The sequence below is a fragment of the Apus apus genome, chromosome 8 (genome assembly GCF_020740795.1).
Source record: "Apus apus isolate bApuApu2 chromosome 8, bApuApu2.pri.cur, whole genome shotgun sequence".
Lineage (NCBI taxonomy): Eukaryota > Metazoa > Chordata > Aves > Apodiformes > Apodidae > Apus > Apus apus.
The window spans coordinates 4,431,246-4,453,222 of record NC_067289.1 but is presented as its reverse complement, the minus strand read 5'-3'; the positions used below and the strand labels follow the sequence as shown (position 1 = coordinate 4,453,222).

General features: G+C 45.6%; 1 protein-coding gene across 2 annotated transcripts in view; it reads left to right on the top strand.

Moving 5' to 3' along the window:
* ARHGEF4 (Rho guanine nucleotide exchange factor 4) overlaps positions 1-21,977 on the top strand; it is a 186,087-nt gene that overhangs the window by 150,300 nt on the left and 13,810 nt on the right. Inside the window, exon 1 of one of the 2 annotated variants that reach the window (XM_051626520.1) lies at positions 8,196-8,256. The exons of the other annotated variant lie outside the window; for it this stretch is intronic. The gene's annotated coding sequence lies outside the window, so the exon portion shown is untranslated. Of the gene's footprint in view, positions 1-8,195; positions 8,257-21,977 lie in introns of those variants that run through there. 2 annotated transcript variants of the gene reach the window in all.

The window sequence follows — 21,977 nt, the reverse complement described above, 5'->3', positions numbered from 1 at the left end:
AGTGCTAGGACTTGGTCATCCCCTGCACAATGGATGAAGAGAGGGTGATGGAAGCCAGTGTACCTCACTCAGCATTGTGGTTTGTCCTCCTCTGAGGGAAGGCTACCTTGCAAGTGGATACTGGGTTTTTTTTTTCGAAAGGTGGGAAGAATGGGATAAGCTTTTGCACCCGCAGTCATGCTGGGAGCCCTTAGCAAAGGCTTGTTCTCACACATGCCTGAGGTGTGGGTAGGTAGCTCCCATGCCATGTGTGCTATGACCTGTAGCATCACACAGACCACCAGCAGGAGTTCAGTCCTCAAAGAAGCTGTTCTATACAAAAATACAATTTTTTGCTAGACCCATGCCCCAAATTTCCCTATGATCTGACACTCATTAGGAACAAACAAAAAAAATAGCCAGGCTTAGCTTAGCTCTTGGGGCAAGACTAGCATATGGAAGTCTGACACAGTTTCAACTCCTAAATGAGAATGATGAGGTGTTACAGTGGAAGGGGCCCTGCATATGCATAATGGAACGACTGGGTTATAGGATCAGCCTCTGAATGGACCTAACTCCTCCTTCCAGGAGCCAAACTGAGGAAGGAGAACAGGAGAGGTAGCATCTGTGTTTCACTCTTTGTGGGCATGGGTGTGTGTCCCCACACATACCAACATGTTTAAGGAGTACAAGGTACTGCCCAAACTTTCATCTGTGGTGGTAAAACAGACTTAAATATGGCCCTGAAAGGAAATAACTGGAGAAAGTGTGGTGGCTTTTGAGTTCTTACCTCAGCCCTGCCAGCTGCTAAACTGTAAATACTAACAGCTTCTGTTAGTGCTTGGGAATATTAGGAGGCTCTTAATAATGTCTGTTGTTTGCTGACATTAAATGTGTTCCCAGTTACTGGGCTGTAGAGGGAGGTTTGGCTCCAGTTTTCCCCTTGGAGAGAAGACGATTCAACAATGTTTTAACTCCTGAAGCTACTTGTGCCAAATAATCTCAAAGTCTGCCTCTATTTTACCCAGTGTGTCTGTGGGTTCCTTGAACTCTGGTGCTTCCCGTTGCTTAAAGAAAACATGGCAAGTCTACTGATGCTAATCACAAGAGGTGGTTGTCTCATTATGGTGAAAGCTGCAACTAACTTCCAATACTCTGGCATTCTGTTAAAAGAGCTCCCTTAATCCCTACCAGTGGCATTGTACCCTGTAGGGCTAAGGGTTACATTTGCAGAAGGCCTTGGCTTCCTGCCTGCCACTTCTAGCATATAAGGGCCATCTACCATGGTGCCACTGAGGTCTTGGAACCCTTTTTCTGTTGCACTGGAGCTAGTGTAACCCTCTCCTGATGGTGCTTTCACATGCACCTAATCACAGGCTTTCTAATCTGCCATTCTTCAAGCAGTGTTGCCTGCAGGACCTGTTTGTGGAGGACACAATCAGGCCCAGTGAGATGACAGCCAAGGATAACCCATGAGCAGGTGAAGATTAGTTATTGCACTACTCATGTGTAAAGTGGGAGCCTTGCTTTCAGACCTGCCTCTGTCTGATACAGAGAAGGAACTTGCTCCTGTCCTTGATGTATCTCACTAGCTATCTCTGAAAGCTCCTTGTTGGGCTTTCAGGGATCCTTGGTTCAGTACCTAACTCTCCACTGCTGTTCTGTGGGAAGAAGAGCATTGCAATCTTTGCACCCCTTCTGAGATTTTACTTTGTAAGTGTAGCATAAATCAAACTGCACTTAGTCCTGCTTGAAATGGTAGCCTGATGGTGTGCAAAGAAAAGTCTCTTTTGCAGAATCTTACTGTTACCATTCCTTCTGCCAGTGTCTTTATTTTAGAAATAATTTTTGGGATGTCCACACCCCAGTTCACTAGTTCAAGAACAACCTCTGATGGATAATAGCACAATAATAAATGGGATGTTGAAGTACAAAGATTTGCTCAGAGAAGGGGATAAAGAAGGAATGTGACAGAGCAGGAATGCTGGACAAAGGTTAGTGTAGAGGTTAGTCCAGGTTTAAGTGTTTGCATTTAGGAGGAGTGAGTATGTCTGGTTTTCTACCATACTTGTGCCTCTAGTTCCTCTCAGCATGGTTTTGATATCAGAACATTTTTTGGATTTGTTCCCTTTTCTCCAAATCCTGATTTAGAGCAGTTCCTCTCTGCAAAGTTTTCTTTTTTTCCTAATCCCCAGAAGACATTTGAAAAATAAAATCCCTGCTAACTCCTCTGGCCCTTCAGAGAGTACTCTTAATCTCTTACAAGATCTTCCCTGTCAGCTTCAGCCCCGTCCTGTGGCCAGTGCCCCTTGTCCTACACTCGGTGAACTGGGGGCAGAGTTAGCAGCAAGTTCAGCCGTACTTTACCACAGTGAAGGCATTGGCATATTTGTTGCAGCTTTGTATTACCACTTTGATAAAAGCAGCAAAACTGTGGGGGTTGAAGAGGGAAGAAAGATCAGTGAGAACAACCAAGCTGCTGAAGGGCCAGCCTCACTTTTTCTGAGGCTCATGGAAAGAATCCCCCTCCCTCTGGGGCATTTGGGGCCAGCTCTTGCTTGGTGCCCTGGCTTGCCCTGGGAGAGTCATATGCCTGCAAAGTGAGGAAATGTTACTTGCATTAACCCCACGACTCCCACACTTTAACACACGCGTGCTCTGGAGACAGCCAAACCGAGCAGCCTTTGTCGCCCGCAGTGTGGGACTGCCTGGCACACCTCCATGTGGCACATACTTTGTCAGGCACATTTGCATGGAGTCATGGAGCATGATCAGGGCCTAGTAGAGCTTTGCTGCTTTAGAGCAGTTGAACACCAAGTTCAGCTTCTTTCTTCAAGTTTTGGGTTGAGGGGCAGGTGCAGTTGTAGACAACAGTGACCTAGAAAGGTACTGATGGAAGTTATTTTTATCCATTCTACTCCTAGTTGGTTTTCTGTATAATCTTTAAGAGGATCCTGTTCCTGGCTATTTCACTGACTTGCCACTGGCAAGTCTTCATGTCAGCTGGTTTTGTGAAAAGAAAGCAGGCTGCTTGGGCTGTTGTCCATATGGACGGAATATCCTCTTTTTTTCATGTTCCTCTGTCCCTAATGGATGCTTTGCTTGTAAAACAGAAGGACATGTACTTTGGGGCCATCCATTTCCAATCCTTGCCTTGCTGATCACCTTGACAGCCACTTACCAAGTTTGCTTCTGTGCTGTTCGTTAGATTGTTACTGATTTCTTGGCTGAGGGGGCAGGCTCTTGGAGAACAGCCCATCAACACTCCTTCTTCAGGTTGTGTTGTTCTGCTGCATTTTTTCCAGCCTGTTGGCTAAAATACAGGTATGAGGAAAAGGTGGCCATGGAAAGCTGCTTGACCATGTAAAATTCCTGCCCTGCTTTTCTGTTGTGTAGGACATAAAAATGTCTAGCCTGTTTCTTATACACAGCTTATGTATGTCTTTTACCCTCTCATAGCTTTTCTGATTTTCACACTACATGGACCTTGTTCTCCCCAGCCCTCCTATGATTCCTTTAATTGCATCAGAAAACAAAGAAGGTGGAGTCTCAAATTAGCATTATTACATGCCAGCTTGGAGTAACTTTACAAACATGTTACTTTTAATCTACATCTGCAAGACTGGCATATTCTGTATGAGGTGAGGAGGCTGAGTAGTCAGAAAAGTGTCATCACACTGCTCTGCAACCAAACAAGTTTTTTAAAGATTACCACTAAAGGAACCCTGTACTTGTGTTTTATATGTGTGTTTTCAACACACACAGAATATGCCACACAGCCCAAAACTACATGGTTTTCATGGAAACTTCCACATAGTCAGAAAGAAAGGAATCTTATGGTCTAGAAACTACCAAAAAATAAAGCTTGCCCCTGTTCCCTCCCCTCTCCAGATGCCTCTCTTAAGAACTCTTACAGGGATTATCTTTCAGTGCTTTTCAGCTCTGTACATTATGCATCTTCCTTTACCCCATGGTAGTTGCCACATTCATCTTGTCACCTTACTCTCTTATTCATCCTCTTCTTCCCACCCACTTTATCTGTTTTCACTGGCCTCATTGCAGCTTCCTCTGACCTCATCTGCTTCAGGTGCCACAACTCTACCCACGCCTGTTCCCTCTCTCCTTTCCCTAATTTTCTTGGGGTATTTATGTGCCTCTGCTTCTCCCTTATTTCTCTGTTCAAGCACATGTAGTGCCCAAAACGATGACCTTTCTTTGTCTTTCTAAGCTATACATGGCTGTCAAATTTTCAGCTAAATAACAGAAGAAATGATGTTATTTCTAGTACTCCTGAACAACTCCCTCAGTCACTAAGGATGTCGTTGCCACCCGGCCTGTTCCTGTTCCTCACCTCTGTAACAAGAGCATCATCTTCTATTCTGACCTTTTTCTAGCTATTGTATTCAAGCTGTTAATCTTGCCATGTCTCTAAGATGCAGCATTTCCTTTCTATCCATCTGTCTTATTGTATATCTCATTCAGCCTGCCTTTATTTCAGAGCATCATTGATACAGCCTCCTTTGTTCTGTCTGTGTCCAGTCAAGTATTGAAAAGATCCCTTTTCCAAGGCTATTACATGGACTGTGCCAGCCTGTCTTTGCTTCTTGCTGCTTGTTCCTTGCTCCACCACATCTACCATAACGTGCTTTGTTTTGTTTCCCAGGCCATTCCTGTCTGTATCCCTTTCTTTTCATCTGTCATTCAGTAGTGAGAGAGAATTTTCCACCTTCAGTGAAACCCAAAGGCACGTCCAGCACTAGCCCAGCACACCCTGGAAATGTCATCCTCTGTGTGTGATGCTGGAAGGTGCCTTCCCTGAGCTCACAGGAGCACATGGATGTGTTGTGTCTGTATGTGGCTCACAGCAGCAACATGGTTCCTCTGACCCTGGAACTCTAGGCCATGCTCAATTCCCAGATACTTCAAACTTGTTACTAAGGTATTGTTGCTTTTCTTGAAAATGAACTTGCTATAGGAGAACCTGGAGGATTTTCTAGCTTTATTAGAGTCTGAAAGCAAAAGACTGGTTGCTAAGCAGATTCTGTTTTTTTTTTATTTTGAATTGTTGTCGGGGTGGCCCATTGTAAATGGCTGCTTTTCCTGCAGGGTAGCAGAGTGGCCATGCCTTAATCTGTGCATGACACAAAGAAACAGTCAAGCTCATTTTCTTTCCATTGATAATTATCTCCTGTATCTCAGTACTCAAGCAAGAGAACAACTTGTAATGTTTTGGCAGTATTACATGAGTAAACTGTCCAGGGAAGTACTGGCTGTAAAAGCTGTGTGGGATTTAAGCAGGCAGTACTAGCTAGAGAAACATGCAGTGTGGGAGTAACTGTGCTCTAGACTGTTTTCCACTTCAGAAAGATATGCTCCTATGCAGTTGAAGCAGCTGTACTTGTTCTGATGTCTTCTGGCCATGGCTCAATAGTGAATTTCATCCTTTTGGGAGGTGTTAGCTGCAGTTGTTACTGAGGGTTAAGTCCATGCATAACAGGGTCAGTAAGTGCTTAGTTTGGGTGCTGGGCAAAGTGTGATAGTGGGATATTTGGGAGTTCAGGAAACTAGGTTTTATGGATTGATTTGCAGCTAGCAGTGCTTGCCCCACTCACATTTCATTTTCCATTCTTGTTTTCAGTTGCTGAACTGAAAACTGAGTAGAAATTTGTCCATTGAATGTCCACTCAGAGCCTGGTTTCAGAGTGCAGGTTCCAAAGAAACACGTGTGACCACACTTCTTATTCACCATGATCAGTTTCTCCTGAAGATCCACATCACTGCCAAGTACTGCTTAGTGGCTTATGCCCAGGCTCAGTCTGTTCATTAAAGGCCTTCAAAACCAGACAGGATTTGCAGAATGCCCAGGAGTTGAGCAGTGCTATGATGAGAGTCAACTGTGGACTTGAAGAACTCATGAAATTGAAGTCTGCAAGCTTAGGGATCTAAGTATTACACTGTGGTGTGGATGGCACAGAGAACTGTGTTTTCAAAGCTGGTAAGGGAATGCAGGCCAAAAACTCAAAAACACCTGGGTGCTTGGGCAGCCTCTGGATCCCAGTAGTTTGCTCTGTATGTGGAGTTCTCCTTACTAGGTCTTGAAGCTGTGCTGAGAGCACGAGCCCTTGTCCTATGCATTATTCCCATTGTTTTATATTTAGGCTAGAGACAGAGATTTGCAGGATCTTTAATTTCAGAAACTGGCAAACTGAAATAATTCTAGACTTTATTTTATAATGCTTAAAAAAGACAGATATCTTAAATGTTACAGAAGCATGAGGAGACAGGGGAAGTTGACTACTTAGCAGTTTCTATATCACCCCTGCTGAGGACAGCACAATTTGGGGAAAAGCAAAATGAAAGAAAAATACCCATTCAGATCTTAACTCTTAAACCTGTTTCTTTTTAAATCTCTCACCTGCTGTGTTCCAGGATACATACGTGAGCTATACAGATAATTAAGAAACATTATGGGTATTGGTGTGCTAACACCTGAAAAACACCAGCTTTTTTAATATGCATTCTCTCAATTGTGAGAGCAGCTGAGTGCATTCTGTTTGCACCCACATCATGTGGCTGCTCCCTTATTGCCCTTCCCAGAGAGAGATGCTGCCATGTGTTTTGCAGGTAATATTAAACATATTTAATATGTTAAGGGGGAGCCACGACTTCTGGTTCCTGCTCTTAGGAATGTATGTGTGTATGTGTATGTATACATGTTGGTTTTGGTCTTTCTTTCATGTTTGGAACTATTGGTTAAAGTGCAGAGTCATTCCCTTTACACCCAGCTCTGTGCACTTGCCACTGTATCCTCTATCTCTAGCTCCAGGGGCTGGATTGCTGGATTCATACTTCAGTTTCATGAGGGAATGTGTGTGGGGTGAGCATATGAGAACTGGAAGATTTGAAATGCCTCCTATCAGTGAAGGTCCTGAATACTGGGGTGGTCCTCCTCCTTTCCCAGGGAGTGTTGTTACTGCCAGCTGTTAAGTAAAAGGTGGGCTCCGCTTTGCTTCCTCTTCCCAAGGAGTGCCATTTCATCCTGATCAGACACTGGTGGGAGCTATGCTTAGGCTGGGGCGTCTGTGAGTGTACCCTAGGCAATTTGATGCTTGGTGAACTTCACAATCCAGCAGCAAAATGTTATGTTCATAAAAGCATGCTCAGGGCCCTGCAGAGCTGACTGAGGTTTTTGGGCTGCAGGGATGTGGAGGTTAAACGCCTCAGTCCCATGGAGGGGTTGGCAGAGATTGCCAAGTCCTTTAGACATTCTGGCTCCAGGATCCTCCCAAGAAGGGAACGGCAGAGTCGGACAGGAGCTAGGTCTCCTGGAGCCCCAGTCAGGGGCTGCATCTTCTCCTGTTCCCCTCGCAGCCCCCCAGCAGCTTGTGACACTCGGAACCCGCGGGTGCCCCGGCCGGGCGGCACCGCCAGCCTTCCCAGCCCCCCGGGCAGGCGGGTTTGCCTCCCGGCAGAACTTGTCTCTATTGCTGGCACGTTCTTAGTGCGGATGAAAGGATTTTAAAAAGCAGCCGCCTAATCCCCTCCTTCAGAACCTGCCCCGGGCCGGCGCTGGGCGCGTTGCTAAGCCCGGCGTGTATCCTGGAGACCGGCCCGGCGAATCGCGGAGCCGCTCTCTGGGAAGCCGAGGGCGCAGCCCGGATTGCAGCGCTTTCCGCAAGAAGGAATTCCATGTCTTCCTTCTGCTAGAGCGATGGCGGCGGTCCCTTCCGCAAAGAAGATGTGGAAAGCCACGGATGTGCTGATAAGCATCCCCCTGAGATAAGGGGGTGGGGAGGGGGGGATTCTCACGTGTGCTGTGTGGGACCATTAAGGGCTGTGTGGGACCAGTAAGGGCTGTGTCGAACCATTTAGACTTCTGCTTTTGCGAGCTGCAAAACAGCTTTTGTTCACAGCCCTCTTACCCCATCCGTGCCCCTGCTGCGGGCCGTGCAGCGGTCACTTAAGAAGCCTGCTGGGTTTTTTTTCCTTTTTTTTTTTTTCTTTTTTCTTTTCCTCCTTCCTTTTTGTTTGTTTCCCCCGGGGGCTGAAGCCATGGCAAAGGTCCCCGACCGAAGCAGGCACAAATGGAGTGCACTTCACACTTTCCTCCGCTGCAACATGAACCCGGAGACCCAGCGGGTAGTGGTCTTTGTCATCCTGCTCTTCCTCATCATCGTCAACGTGGTGCTGATGTTTCTTTTGGCGTTTCACTGAAGGAGAACTGCCGGTAGTGGTGTGGTGCATGGGGGTTTCCAGGACTGGGCAACAAATCAGCAGGTCAGCATGTCGTTGTCTGCCTCTGGTCTGCTTGTCTGCTGTTATGGTAACTGTGTGTCTCAGAGTTCCCCTCCTTTGTTTTTTAATCATCACCTCCTTCCCCACCCTGCTCCCCTCACTCTCCTCCTGTCATCACCTGTGCCTTGCGGTTTGGATCACTGTTAAACCAGAGAAAGGGAAAGAGGTAACAGAGCTAACCTGCTTAATCATGACTGCTCTCCGTGGCACTGATCAGTCTCAGTTCCTAATAATGACAATACTGTGCCTGTATGTGGTACTTCTCAGCCCTGGAGAAGCCCAGAGTGTGGCTGCTTTGTTTGCAGAGGGAGAGTCTTCCTCTAACGAGCCCTTACAGGAGGACCTGCTACACATCAACACCTGCTGCAAGAAGCTGAGCCCTGTCACTCCACTCCTCTGCCACTGGGAACCTGCGCTGTGAGGGATGCCCAGTTAGCCAGAGTGATTGATCAATAGAGTACATCAGGAATTCAGGCTGAATAAACACTGCAGCAGTGTGGAAGGAGTGTTTTATTGGGTTTTATCCCATTTGCTTTATTAAATCTCAGTGCTGATCTGCTACGTGTATTAAAATGGCTGGCAGAACCATAGTACTGGGCACTGCTTGCAGGCCACATGTTTCTCCTGGGCCAGCAGTAGCCACACAGCATGGGAAAACAGCTCAAGGAGCGTTCCTGCAGACCTGTCAGGAGGGAAAGGCGGCAAAGCAGTGCACTCACTCCAGCCCTGGTCACCCCAAGGTTGTTTATTGGCAGCCCTGTACATCCTAACACAGGCTTCGGCACCTCGTGGAGCAACTCAATGGCATTGAAGGAGACCAATTTCTGGAGGAAGATAGACTGGAAAGGAAGCCACAGTACACTGTTCTTAATAACATGGCTTGCATTTCTGTTGGAGACTCTGCAAAATATCCAAGCCCTTAAAATTCAGCAGGATCCTTCATTTTTGCATGTTAAGTAATCTCCAATTTAAGTACAGCTTTCATGAAGGCAGTGCATTTCCTGGCACTTATGGTTGGAGTTACTGCAGTCCTTTTGGGCTTGAATGTTTATGGTGCCTGGAGTCTGATCTGATGTTGAGGAAGGCTGGATAGTGATGTTGTCTCTGTCATAATGAGTGATTTACTCTGTACCAGTTATTTTGTAATTGTGTGTAATACATAATTGTATGAAACCAGGCCACTTTAGCACACAGAGATGAAATTTGTACTTGCTGAGCTCTTTTGAGTTACATCTGAGTTTGGAACATCCTTTTCCCTGAGAGGAGAGTCTCCTGCAGTGCTGGGTGTGGAGCAGAAGTGGGCCCCACCTTGCTGCACTTTTCTGGGATTCTCTTATGTTCATAAACAGTTTGGAATTATTAAAAATCTCAAACTAGGCTATTAACTCTATTAGACACTGTGATAAACAGCCACTGCAACTATCAGTGTATGGTTGCCAGAGTTACCTTTTAAAAAGAAAACTCCTAGCATCAGCACAAAATACTGGCTTTCAAAAAAATCTATTTTGTCTCCCTTCTAAGAGGGGACCTATGGTCTTAGTTACAGCTGAAATAATAACTTTATGCCATAAGGTAGAAAAAAGATTGTTTATTGGAAAGGTCCAGTCAATCTTCAAATAACAGACTGGGGGATCAGAGTATGGCTTTGGGGTTAGAGGTGTCAGTGACAAAAAGCTTTTGGCAGCTGCCTGTGAGGGCAGATCATGTACAAGGTTTGAGCAGGCTCTGAAACTGCTTCAGCATCCAGAAGCTCTTACTCCCCCTTGAGTTGATGAGTGTTTTGCTCTAGACAGCAGTGGGAGCAGTTTCAGCCCTCAGCATCATGGCAGCTTCTCTGATGCGTTTGAACTGTCAGTTACTGCTGTCTCACCTTCTCTGTATCTTGAAATAGTACAAAACACATCTGATACTAGATGAGAACTGCAGTTCTTCACAGGGTCTGCACGTACACACATAGCTCTGGAGAGCATCCAGTAGGTTGACTCCATTTGTAATCCAAATGTTTGGCTCAATGCATAGAAGTCACAGGGGGCAACTGGTGAGCTGAGTACAAACATCTGCTACCCAAGACTGTTCCTAGATCCATGAAGTGACTTGTGCTCTTGTTTATCTCAGAATCATGTCACTGAAGAGCTCCTTGAGTGGCTTTTGTCATGGAACTGGAAACTGTAGATGTCTGTTATACTCCACCTAGGAAGGCACTGCAGGGAAGTCTACTAGAAACTTCTTTAGACTCCTGCAAAATTGATCAGGTAACTGGAACTGGTCTTGTGGTGATGAAGTAATTCACCCTCTACCAGCTGCTGCTTGCTCATTTTGGGGAATCACAGAATGTTAGGGGTTGGAAGCGAACTCTCGAGATCGTAAGAGTCCAACCTCCCTGCCAGAGCAGAACCAAATCCAGGGCAGATAACTCATAAATGCATCCAGATGGGTCTTGAAAGTCTGCAGAGGTGGCGACTCCACAACCTCTCTGGGAAGCCAGTTTCAGTGTTCTGTAACCCTTACAGTAAAGTAGTTCTTCCTTATGTTGAGGTGGAACTTCTATGCTCTAGCTTGAATCAATCCATTGCCCCTCAGACTCTACTGCTTTTGGAAGGGATTTAATACTAAGCCTGGCAATAGTGAGTTCCTTGGCAGGCACAGCCCTGCTGTGAGCAGGCAAGTGCTTCCCCCAATGCTGCAACCTTTCCTTTTCTCTCTGGCTGACTTTACCATATCTACACATACCACTTACAGTGTCCTTAACTTCCAAAAAGTTCCCTTTGTTCTGCCTAGCTACAGTGGCTGTGGGAGCCAGAGCCATTTGCCTTTGCTGCTTTGACACATCAAGGCTTGGGCAGAAGCAGCCAGTACATGTAAGGGGAGGTGGAGGAGTGTTTTGCTAACAGCTGATCCAGCACCCCAAAATGCTCACTGTTGGTACTCAAGAGAAAATGTTAGCCTCAGGAATAACATGAGTTGGGGTTAATGCCTCTGAGGTGCAGAGCTGCCACACTGCTTGCTGCAGGGCAGCTCACCTCTGGGAAATATTGCAGTTGTTGACACAAAGGACTCAAGACTTCCCCAGTGAGCAAAGACCTGCCTGCTGCTAGAGAAATAAAGCAAAGAAATGTTTTTGAGGGCTATGGGGAGTCCAAGACAGCAGGGGACTACCTAGAAGAGAAGTATGTGACCAGAAAAGGTCATGCAACCCCTGGTGAAATTGCCTCCTCCTTCCCTGTATGGGGCAACTTGCATTGCCCTACATAGGGCAATTTCACCAGAGTATTGGTACCAGAATACTTGGGAGCAAAAAGAGTGAAATTATTCTTACATTTTAAAATTCTGATAAGACAAACTGCAAGTTTACTCATTGGAGATGTGGCATAACACTCCTGCCACAGGTGTTAATGCTGGTTGTTAAGAGCCTGGGAACACTTTTTCTCTTAATATTTCATGTTAGGTGAATTTTAATTTTCCCTTTCCGCTGTTTGTCTAGGTGTGTGTTACCTGACTAATCGTAAAGTATCCCTATTGAGTTTTGTTATGGGGAACCCAGTGTTTTTCTTCTCAATCAGCTTCACCCACAGGCAATACATTCAGCTGGAAGCTGCGGTTGCCATGTAAGCATTACTCGGTTGTGACTCATTCAAGTCTGCCTCAGGTCTGGGCTGAAAAAGTTCTAATGGCTGATAAAGCCCAGGAAAAATAGAGCTGGTGAAGGATCTTTGAATCATGTGCCAGAGCTATGGTGATGATAGAAGGACACGGGGGAATAAGAAGCCTTTGGCATTTCAGTCAACAAAGTTAGCTTTTTGCTTTGCTCTCAGAGCACTTGTTTTGACACCTGGGATGGGTGCTCTGTGGGGAGGCTGGGATTGCCTTCCTTCCCTGCCGTCACCTGAAGGTCAGGCTCTGCCGTGGCATTTGGGCTGTAGCCCCAGGGAGGAAGCAGCACAGCCAGGAGAGGGGGAGCCATGCAGTCACTGCCCCTCTGCAAAGCCCTTGGGGTGCCTTTTGTCCCCGTGTTCTCCTCCTGCAGATCAGATCATGTCAGCCGGGCCCTTCTGTGGCTGCTGGACGACTCCTCGCTGGGGTGCACAGCAAGAGTTGTGCCTCCACTCTCTTCCTCATGCTGCCCCCGTGGTGCTGGTGCATTCCAGCTGCACGGGAGAGCAGCCTGCAGGGATGGGGTAGGTACTGCTACCCCAGGCCCTGCACGGCTCGTTTGTGTTATCCCTGCGTGGGGCAAGGTCAGCAGAGCATTTAACAGGCAAGAGCTCTTCTCTGCTTCTTTCCTTTGAGCAGAGAGTGCATCTCTGAGCAGTGCAAAGAGCATCTATGAACAGGAGTGAGACCAAGGCATGGTTTCCAAAGGGAGATCTCTGGTTTAGATTGTATCTTTTCTTAATTTGTTCTCCCAGGCTGAACTCATTCATGTGGTGATATGTGGTATCTGCTGTCTTTGTGATTTATTCTTGGAATCTAAGGCATGAGCTGGCCAGATAAGAAACACAGTAAGCATTTAGAGTGATACCATCAACAATTACTTTTAATTAAAGCTTCAAGTGAATTGATTAAAAGAAAAAAAGAAAGCATCAAAAGTAGTCCCATTATGCAGGTTAAAGAAAGATTTTAAGAGGGGTTTATTTGTTATTTATGCTGTGTCACTGGGCTTGTTAATTACAGAATGTGCTGGAAACTCTGGAATAAATGTCTGATTTGGATCTTCCTATCTGTTCTTTGGCTGGTATTACTCCAGACATGACTGTGGCTGTCACATATTGTGCACCCACAATGTCTGCATTGGGCAGTGGTGGAAGTGTGACCTGAGGTGGTAGCAATGGGCCTGCTGAAGGCCCACAGTGGTGTTCTCCATCCTGCTGCATGCATGCAAGCCTTCTGCATTTGTAACTGATAGAGCAAGAGTCAGCTCAGCTATGCTGGTAATAGTAGGTAAAAAATGTTTTCTGAAGTACCAAAAGAATGTTGTTGAACCTTTCAGTAGAGGAATCATTCAGGTGTGAAGGACTATGGGAAATTTGGAAGCTTGGTCCCCCTTGCAGACTGACCTGCTGATCTGGCACCTCTGCAGCAAGGGCCTGGTGCAGGGCTCAGGTCCCACACATCACGCTACAGCACTGAGGTCCCACATCTTCCCCCTCTCCCTCCTCCTAGTGCAGTCCCTTCCAGCATGCTTTTCCTTCCTGAGAGCACCAGTTTCACACTGGGGACCTGAATCTCTGCTGTTCCTCAGTGGCAGAGCAAGGAGAGCCTCCACCAGCTGAGGGAACAGGAGCTGCCTTCACCCCCCTCCTTCCTTCCTGCTGTGGCTCCTCCCCAGAGCAGACTGCTGGGCAAAGTTAAGGTGACAAAGGGCATGGAGCAAACCACCAGCATCCACACTTAAATATCTTACACTGTTTGATGTTGCATCCATTTAGGATAACAACACATGAATGAAATTACTATGTTGTCTTCTACAAAGCTGTGGTGGTTTGTAGTGACCTGGGCAGTGCCTGAATGTAATTTATAGGCCCAGTGTCTATAGCCTTTGTGGTGATGTGGCTCAAACAGCATTATAGAGGTGGCTGTGGCAGCTTGTGGTTATTCTGAATTATGATCTTGTCCAGTCTTGGCATGTTGAGTGTTGGCAGAGTTATGGCAAACTCTGTATGGAAATACAAACACTGTCTCTAGGCATCACACCTGAATCTAAATAGCTACACCAGGATCTCTCAGCAGCAGCCTAACACCAGATGAAATAGTTCCTGCTGCAGATTGAGAGAAGATGGGCTGTTAGGAAGCTGTGACTTAGTATTTTTAGCACACTAATTCAGTCCTGCAGCATCCTGGAGTCAGGACTTGTTACATTGAGCACTAATTATGTAGTGAGATTTCCACTGGACACCAAGAGAGGAGACCAGTGACTGCAGTATCCCACTGCTGCCTGATGTACCACAAGATGATCTGCAATGAGCTGCTTCTGCAAAACTGTTCTGTCACACTGAAAGGCCTGTGGCCACTATGGGAGCGTTGTGCAGGGAGCTGAGGAGTCTACAATGAGAACCTGCGGGGAACAGGAGAGATGTTGATAATTTGGACTAAAGAAGCCATGTTCTGCAGGAGGACCAGCAGGTACTTCAGTCTCCCATAGTTAGAGGCTTGTTTGGAGCACGGTCTTGGAAACAAGAATGTGGTTCTGGATTGAGGCTTTAGCTTTGTTTAGGCCATTAGGTTTCTTTATCCATATAATGATGACTTGAGACAAATGTGAAGATATTAAAAAACATAATAGTAAAGGGTCTCAGAAGACCCCAGGAACCTGCTTCTTCTTAAAATCATTCTTCTTTACCTAGCACAGGACATTTGCAAAATGAAAAGCTTAGTCTTCTCCTCCTTTTTTTTCTTTTTCGTTAGGGACTAAAAAACAAGTTATGCATTTTATATTTAAAGATACTAACCAAAAGCAAAGGCTAGGCAGCCTCCTTTGCCTGACAGTGAGACAATAACAAAGCTTTTTGTTCTTTTCATTCTTTCTGTCTGATAGTCAGATTTTCCCCTGCCCCATTTTCCAAGAAAAGGACAGACAGTAATTCTTAGTTCAGTGAAGAAAGGATCTAACCCAATGTGAGTGCATTGAGAGAGAGAGACCACCAAAGGGGGTGCAGGGTGGAAATCCTAAGCTTTGGATCACCAAAAACCTACAGAGTTTCTGTCTCAGGGGAAGGTAACTAAACTGAGGACAGTTATTTTGAGGCAGGGGAACCATCCTTCATGGAGCCAGGTAATGGAAATTGCTAAACCATCTCTGTTGGCCCAGCACATCCACCAGCACCTACCAGTGCTGAACAGACTTTGGCACAGTGCTGTTAATCCAAGGGAGATGTTTTCACAGGAGATAAGAGCAATAGAAATCACTTCAGCATGTTATTTGCAGTGTGTCCCATTAAAATGAAATCATGCACACGGATGAAAAGGAAAGCCATGAGCTGTGAGCCCAGAGACACACTGACCTTCTGATGATTCAGAGCAGTTTGAAAGCAAGGCAGTTTTGTATCTGCTTTAAAATGTTTTCTTTAACCTTATTTGTAAAACAAATTTTGATTAATTTGCCTTCAAGCTATAACTGATTCTGTAACTTGCTGTATCTATTGGGGGAAGGGAATAGCAAGTCATAAGTGGGCAGAGAGCTCTGGGAACTGCATGCCTTCCCTTTTCTTCTGCAGAGAGCCAGGATGCAAGTTACTCTCCATAAAATCCCTGTGTTGGATGAGCTGCAGCTCAACTGTTTCGGATATGTTTTCTTGGGGAATCTGTACATTATATTCCCCAGTTCTCCAAAGAAATTATGGTGAAAGAGGAAGCAAAGGAGGTAGAAAGAAAAAAATCCAAAATTAAGTCACAGGAGAGGCAGTGGGATCAGGAGCTGCCCTGCAGAGGGGGGAAAAGGATGGAAAATGTCCCAAAAGGATATGCTGGTGGGAGTGCACAGAGGAAGGGTAATGCTGCAGGCAGCAGCAAGAGGAAAATGGGGCAAGTTTGTAGCATCAGTGTCATAAAAAGGTGTTGATGTAACATTAAGTACAATTTTCTGAAGAAAACAGCTTCTATTTGGGTGCCTGATAAATGGTAGTGTAGAAGAGATGTAACAGCAATCACTTTTAAATGTGAGAACATCCTGGACTATTTCCAATCCCAGGTTGTACGGTTAAAAATCAGAGCATCAGAAAATGTACAAATTGCATTATCCAGGTATGCTTCATATTCTGCAGTAAATACAGACTGCAGAACCGTGGGCGAGATGAAGGGCGAGTCAGTCAGTCTGACTGAGTTTTAATCTACAGCCAAGCTGGAAGCAGAAACTAGAAACTTTGCAGATGTGTGAGCCCCAGGTCCAAGTCTTGTTCAGACCTGAGAGACCAACCCCAGGCCTCGATCCTTTCCAGTCTTTAAAACCAAAGAAAATAGAAGAGTGTGTGGCTGGTTTCCAGGTGCTGTTACAGCACCAGCCCAGGACACCCTGTCACAAACCCCTGAGCAGGCACCCACCTCCAGCCACTGCAGCCGGAGCTGTTGGCCACGGGATGTGGGGGCTGTGGTGAGAGGGGCTCAGCACTCCCCAGAGCACCCCAGAATAGCTGGAAAGGGGGGTAGAAAGAGCAATTCTGTCAGAGATTGGGGCTGTTTGGGGTAAAGGAGACTCTGGCACTTGGATCCTGCCTTAACCTGGAGTGTTGGGTGCCTACTGGAAGAGGCACAAAGAGTGGGTTAGCCAAAAGTTACAGATACTTAAACCACTTTTAAGCCTTAGAGTATTTCAAGCTCCTTAAGCCACTTTAAGGCTTTAGATGGGTTTAAAATGCTTAAAACACTTTAAGGCCTTAGATAAGTTTAAGCTGATTTAGAGCTTTGGAATGACTTAAGTTCTCTGCCTTTTGAGTGCTAAGTAGGTTTTGAAGTCCTTTGAGCTCTTATATCGTGAAGATCTTTTTGAACATTTTGAGTGAGGATGTGGCTCCTTTTCCCTGAATGCCTCCCAGGCAATGTATGAACAGTCAGGTTTCCCTGGGTACAATTTATTTTTTTAAATTTTATTTTATTTGGTAAAAACCAAAAAGACCAGGAGTTGGACATCCATGTAGTAGGCATGAATGGTTACTTCATATGTGCAGGCTGACCTTCCTCCATGCGTCTGGCAAGAGGATGGAGGATAAGGATACTTGCATGAGTAGGATAAGCAGTGTGTGGGATCTGTTATACTGAAGTGCTGCACTTAGCTCTGCCTGAGGAGTCCCAGCCAGTAGGATGACAGCCCTACCCCAGAGGACATCCTAATGTCCTTATAATTATTGTGTTAGCAATTGCTGAATTTCCACCTGACTGAGAGTGTTGCTGTACCTCAGGGAATGTATCTGTCCCTGTCAAGTTAACATTTTCAGGGCTCGCTGTTTTCAAGGAGTATTTGTGGGTAATATGAATAGTCAGTACTTCTTATCTGTTACGTTTTTACTACCCTTATGTCCTATGACCAGCTCTGCAGGGCCAGCAAGTAACACCTTTACCTGTGATTTGGGAAAACGGCTCAGGAATAGATGAACATATGGCCTGTCTCTTTCCCTTGTGTGCCTTCCCAGGTGTGATAAAGATCTTTGAGGGGCTGTATCCAGATATGATATGTTTAAATACCCTTAAAGGACATACCTTTGCTTAATCTCTTTTCAATTAATGTTTGGCTCTGTGGCATCCCGTAACACAGCTTAATTATGCACCACAGGGAACAAGTACTGCTTTTGTACTAAACTTTGTGCCTAGAGATATCACTGGGCACCCATCAGCCTCGTGTTACCAATAGCCATTTTGTTGTGGCCACCCTCCGTCCCCTTTCTCTACTACAGCTTCAAGCAACTCTTCCAATTCATGCTGATCCTTGTGCTTTCTGTAGTTGTCCTCGTCTCTCTTTCTTTCTGAGTCAGTCCTGGCACTCAGACTTTCTGATTTCAATGGGGCAGGTCTATGTTTTCTTAAATCTGCCAGCAGAGACATTCCTGAGGAGCAGCTCATGTAGTCAGTTGTGTGTATTAGCTATTGCTTGTGTAACATTTGTCAGCATAGAATTTCATTTACCATTTTGTCACCCTGTCACTCAGCCATCAGACCTGCTTGTTTGGAAAGAGTTTGAAAAAAATACTTCACTTGTACCAGAAAAGAAATGTCTTATAGACAAAAGTGTAAATAAATATCCTCTGGAAACTTGTATGCAAGGTTAAAATAGAAGCTGTTTTACAGCTTTACATACTGTAATCACTACTAGCAACTGCAACATTTAATGATAAAATGTGGTACAAAGACCACCTTTTGCAGACTAATAACAGGTTTAAGAAGGGATTTGCTCCTTTTGTTTCCTTATGCTTAAGGATGTTAGTTCCCAAAATTAGCAGACTCACTTGGAATACAGGTAATGGGAAGGTGATGGTTGTGGAACTGAGGGCACCAACAGGATCTAGATGAGCCGGTGTCCTCCTCAGTTACAGGCAACTATCCCCACTCTTTCACAGGAACATTCCTGGCCTATTTCAGCCAAAAATTAAATGGTGTAAAGAACTTTCAGCTGAGTTGTTTTGCATTATAATAATCAGCTCCCATATCTTAGGTGAGGAACTGAGAACTTCTTTCATCACATGGAGTTGGAAAAATCCCATCTGACTGGACTCAGATGGATGTGTCCCTGGCACTCTCTCTCATGCTGTGCTTCTTCATGCTTCACACAGCATGAAAGAACATGGAGCACAGCTCTGCCTCCTCCCTTTCTACAAGGGTTGCTTTCCTCCTCCTGTAGCACTTGGTACAGGCAGCTTTGAAAGCTGCTCCTTGCCTGCTGCAGGAGGACCCTCCTCCTCTTCCCATCTGCTTAAACCACTTCTGAGAGGGAATCGGGACTCAGATGATATAAATAAAAGGGAAGAATATAATTAATGCCAGTCAGAATGGTTTTGTGGAAAGTAGTTCTTACCAAAGAAATGTGATGAAAAATTTTGGATGTTTGGTAAATGGAGGCAGCCATGCTTGATGACACGAGGAGTCTGACTACAGGCACTGATTAAAAAAGCAGCACTATATCAGTGTAGCACACTTAACTAGATTAAGATCTTGGCTTACTGACATATCAGATTTGTTAAGGAGAATCACTGTCAAATGAAAATATTTTGAATTGGGATCTGCGATGTTTGATTAATGCCTGAGAGTCCTCCACTGCCCTTAATCAATGCTCTAAAATCTGTGCTGAGAAAGTATGCAGCTGACACCACGGCAAAAGGGCAAGGAATGCTGAGGGCAATGGCTTGGCTGGGGGCATGGTGTGCAGGTCTGCTTCTGAAGCAATGAACACAAAACCCACTGCCCCCGGGGGAGCATGTGCCTGGTGTTATGCCATGGCAAGGAGGGCTTATGTTATCCTGAAACATGAAGACAGAGGAACGGCAAGAAGCAATGAAATGTTTGCTCTGGAGTTGTGTCAGTGGTGCTGGCACCCTGCAGCCAGGCAGCAAGTATTAGGTAGCCCAAATTCCTCCCTGCAGGAGCCCTCTGGGCTTGGTTAATTCATCATGCTAAGATAGATGCCCAAGATGAAGCCTTCCCTGGGGAGCCTGTCTCTCTGCAAACGGGAGATGCTCCATAAAGACAATCAAGATAACTTGTTCAGACTAAATGCCTGCTGTTCAGATGACAGAAGCTCTGATTTTAATCTCAGTTGTCCATCATTAAACAGTGAAACTAAAAGTTTTGAGAGGAAGCAAGAGCACGCTGTCAGGACAATCTGAAAACTATCCCATGGGCTCAGTTCAAGGCAGAGGCTAGCTGGCTTCTACTCATGTTCAGAAAAAATAAGCGTTTGCACTTAGCATGAGAGAAGCCCTGGAAGCAAAGTGTCTGGTGACGGGGGGATGCTGGGGGATGCTTTGCCTCTGGGGTCAGGACTGCTGCTGGGTTTAAATGTTTTGATGTGCTGACCCAGTTCAGTCTGTAATACACAAGTTCTGAAGGGGGTTGGTGGCAAGCAAGAAATACAGGCTTCGCAGCAACCATTTTAGTTCACCATGAAGGGCTTGGGTTCAGGTGCTCTTCATGGAAGGTGTCTGTTTTAGGGTCATAGACCTGAAAAGTAAATTCTGTTTTATTCTCTTCTCCCTGAACTGCCATGTTCCCAGTGTCTTCTGATGCTCCTGGGTTATTTTTTTTCCCCCTATGTATGATCCAGTGTACTTGGCATTATCAACAAAAAGCTATTTAAAATGTATTCAATTAGAACCAAGTAGCTCAAAGATAAGCATTTCCTAAAGGAGTCTTCATCGCTCCTTCTGTGAGTTGTCGAGATCTTTTATCCCTCTTAATATTGCCTGGAGCTCCTGTCAGAAGAAGACTAGGACATACAAGGTAATTATGTCAAGGTGTCCAGCCTGAGACAAACAAGGGCTGAGTAGCTGGAACGCAAACAAGCCCAGCCACGTGCAGTAGTCCTGGCTGTGTCTCCTGTGCACAGGGGTTGCCTGGAGGAGCAGCACAGCAATCCTCCCTCCTCCTGTGCCACCCTAAGCAGCCTGCCCAGTGCTGCCTTCCCTGCACCTGCCCCACCTTTGCTGGGGTTGTGAGTGAGCAGTGAGGCTGCAGCTGCACAAATGCCCCTCCAGTATTGGAGCTGCAGTCAATTTTGTTTCAAAGCATCACTGTTAGTACTGCCTCTGGGTTGCAAACACTGCTGTCTACAAACTTAAATGTTATTATAAACAAAGAAAAAAAGCCATTTTTTTTTTTTGCTTGTTTGTTTTCACTGCTGCCAACTGCAGTAGCTAGAGGGGCTCTAGGGTGGCTGGGTTTGCATTCTCTATCTTCTAATGTTTCTCTTCTAGAGACTGCTTTGGGGCTTTTCAAGAACATGTACTGAGTTGACCTTGCTATTACAAAGCCAACACATAAATGTTGTTTCATATGGAAATTAAGTTATTTTTCAAACCTTGCTTTAATTGCAAAGATCAAAACCTCTGGTAAGATGAGCCTTTTGAGGCTAGGAGCTACCACATTTGGGAAGGATGAGCATGCTCTTTAATACATAATTCTCTGGGAGATAAGCAGCTCTCACAATATCGCTGGTTGATTGTGCTGTGCTCTTTTTGCAGAAAACCTTTGTATCTGCTGGTGTGTTTTATCCTTCCTGGGGTAGGGATGGAGAGACTTAACCCTTTTTTCCCCAGGAACAGTCTGCTCCTCAGAGAGGATGCTGTGGTGTGCTCTGCCCCAGCTGGAGCAGCTCTGCCTTCTGCAGTGAAATGCAGTGCCATGGGATTGTCAGTCCTGGCTCAAAACTTGCCTTTAGTGTTTGCTCTGGGAAAGGGATACTGGAAAGGTTACATAGGGTAAATTGGGTATTTCTCTATCAGACTAGGAATTGGACTGGTTACAAATGAAAAAAAAACAAAACAGTGTAAGGTACAGGCTGGTATAGATTGAGGGCTTACAGTAAAATGAGCACCGAGCATGGTGACCATTAAACATCAGCATTTGTGTCTGCTCCCCTGCCCCCCCAATCCCTTCCCTCCACACACAGCCCATGTGGCCAAATACCTGCCTTTTGACTGGGTGTAGCTGCATCTGTTGTGTGGTGCATCCATCACTATCTCCTGATGTTTGGTTTTCTGAGAGTACTGAGTACTTCTCTACTTGCCTTGTGATCAAAGCCTGTCCTTGCTGTAGGAGCTTACACTAGTGAGATGCCATTTAAGACTCCTGAATTATTTTCCCCTGGTGCCACTGGCCAGCTGTAGGACAGCAGCACATCCCTTAGGTTCCCTGCTTGCTGGGCCTCACCACAGCAACTGCTCTCCTCTGTGAAGAGCAGGAACCTGCTGAAAGGATGCACCCTGCCCTGTGGTGCAGCAGAGGGCAGCTGAGAAATGGCAGTGTGGGGAAAGCTGGCTAGGTAGGTAAGTGGGAACCTCTCATCCTCTCCTTCCCCAGCATCCTGTTATTTTTGTCAAAATGGAAACACTGCATTGAGCTGTTTCTGGTTCAGTGAGGGGGCATTTGCTACCCAAAGGCACTGTACTTGAATTTTCTTTTAAATGTCTTAACTCTCTCCTGATTTACAGTATGTGTGATTATCCTCGCATTCTTTTACAACATGCATCTTTCTTCTTGAGGCACTGGCAAAAAATAGTAACCCAGAA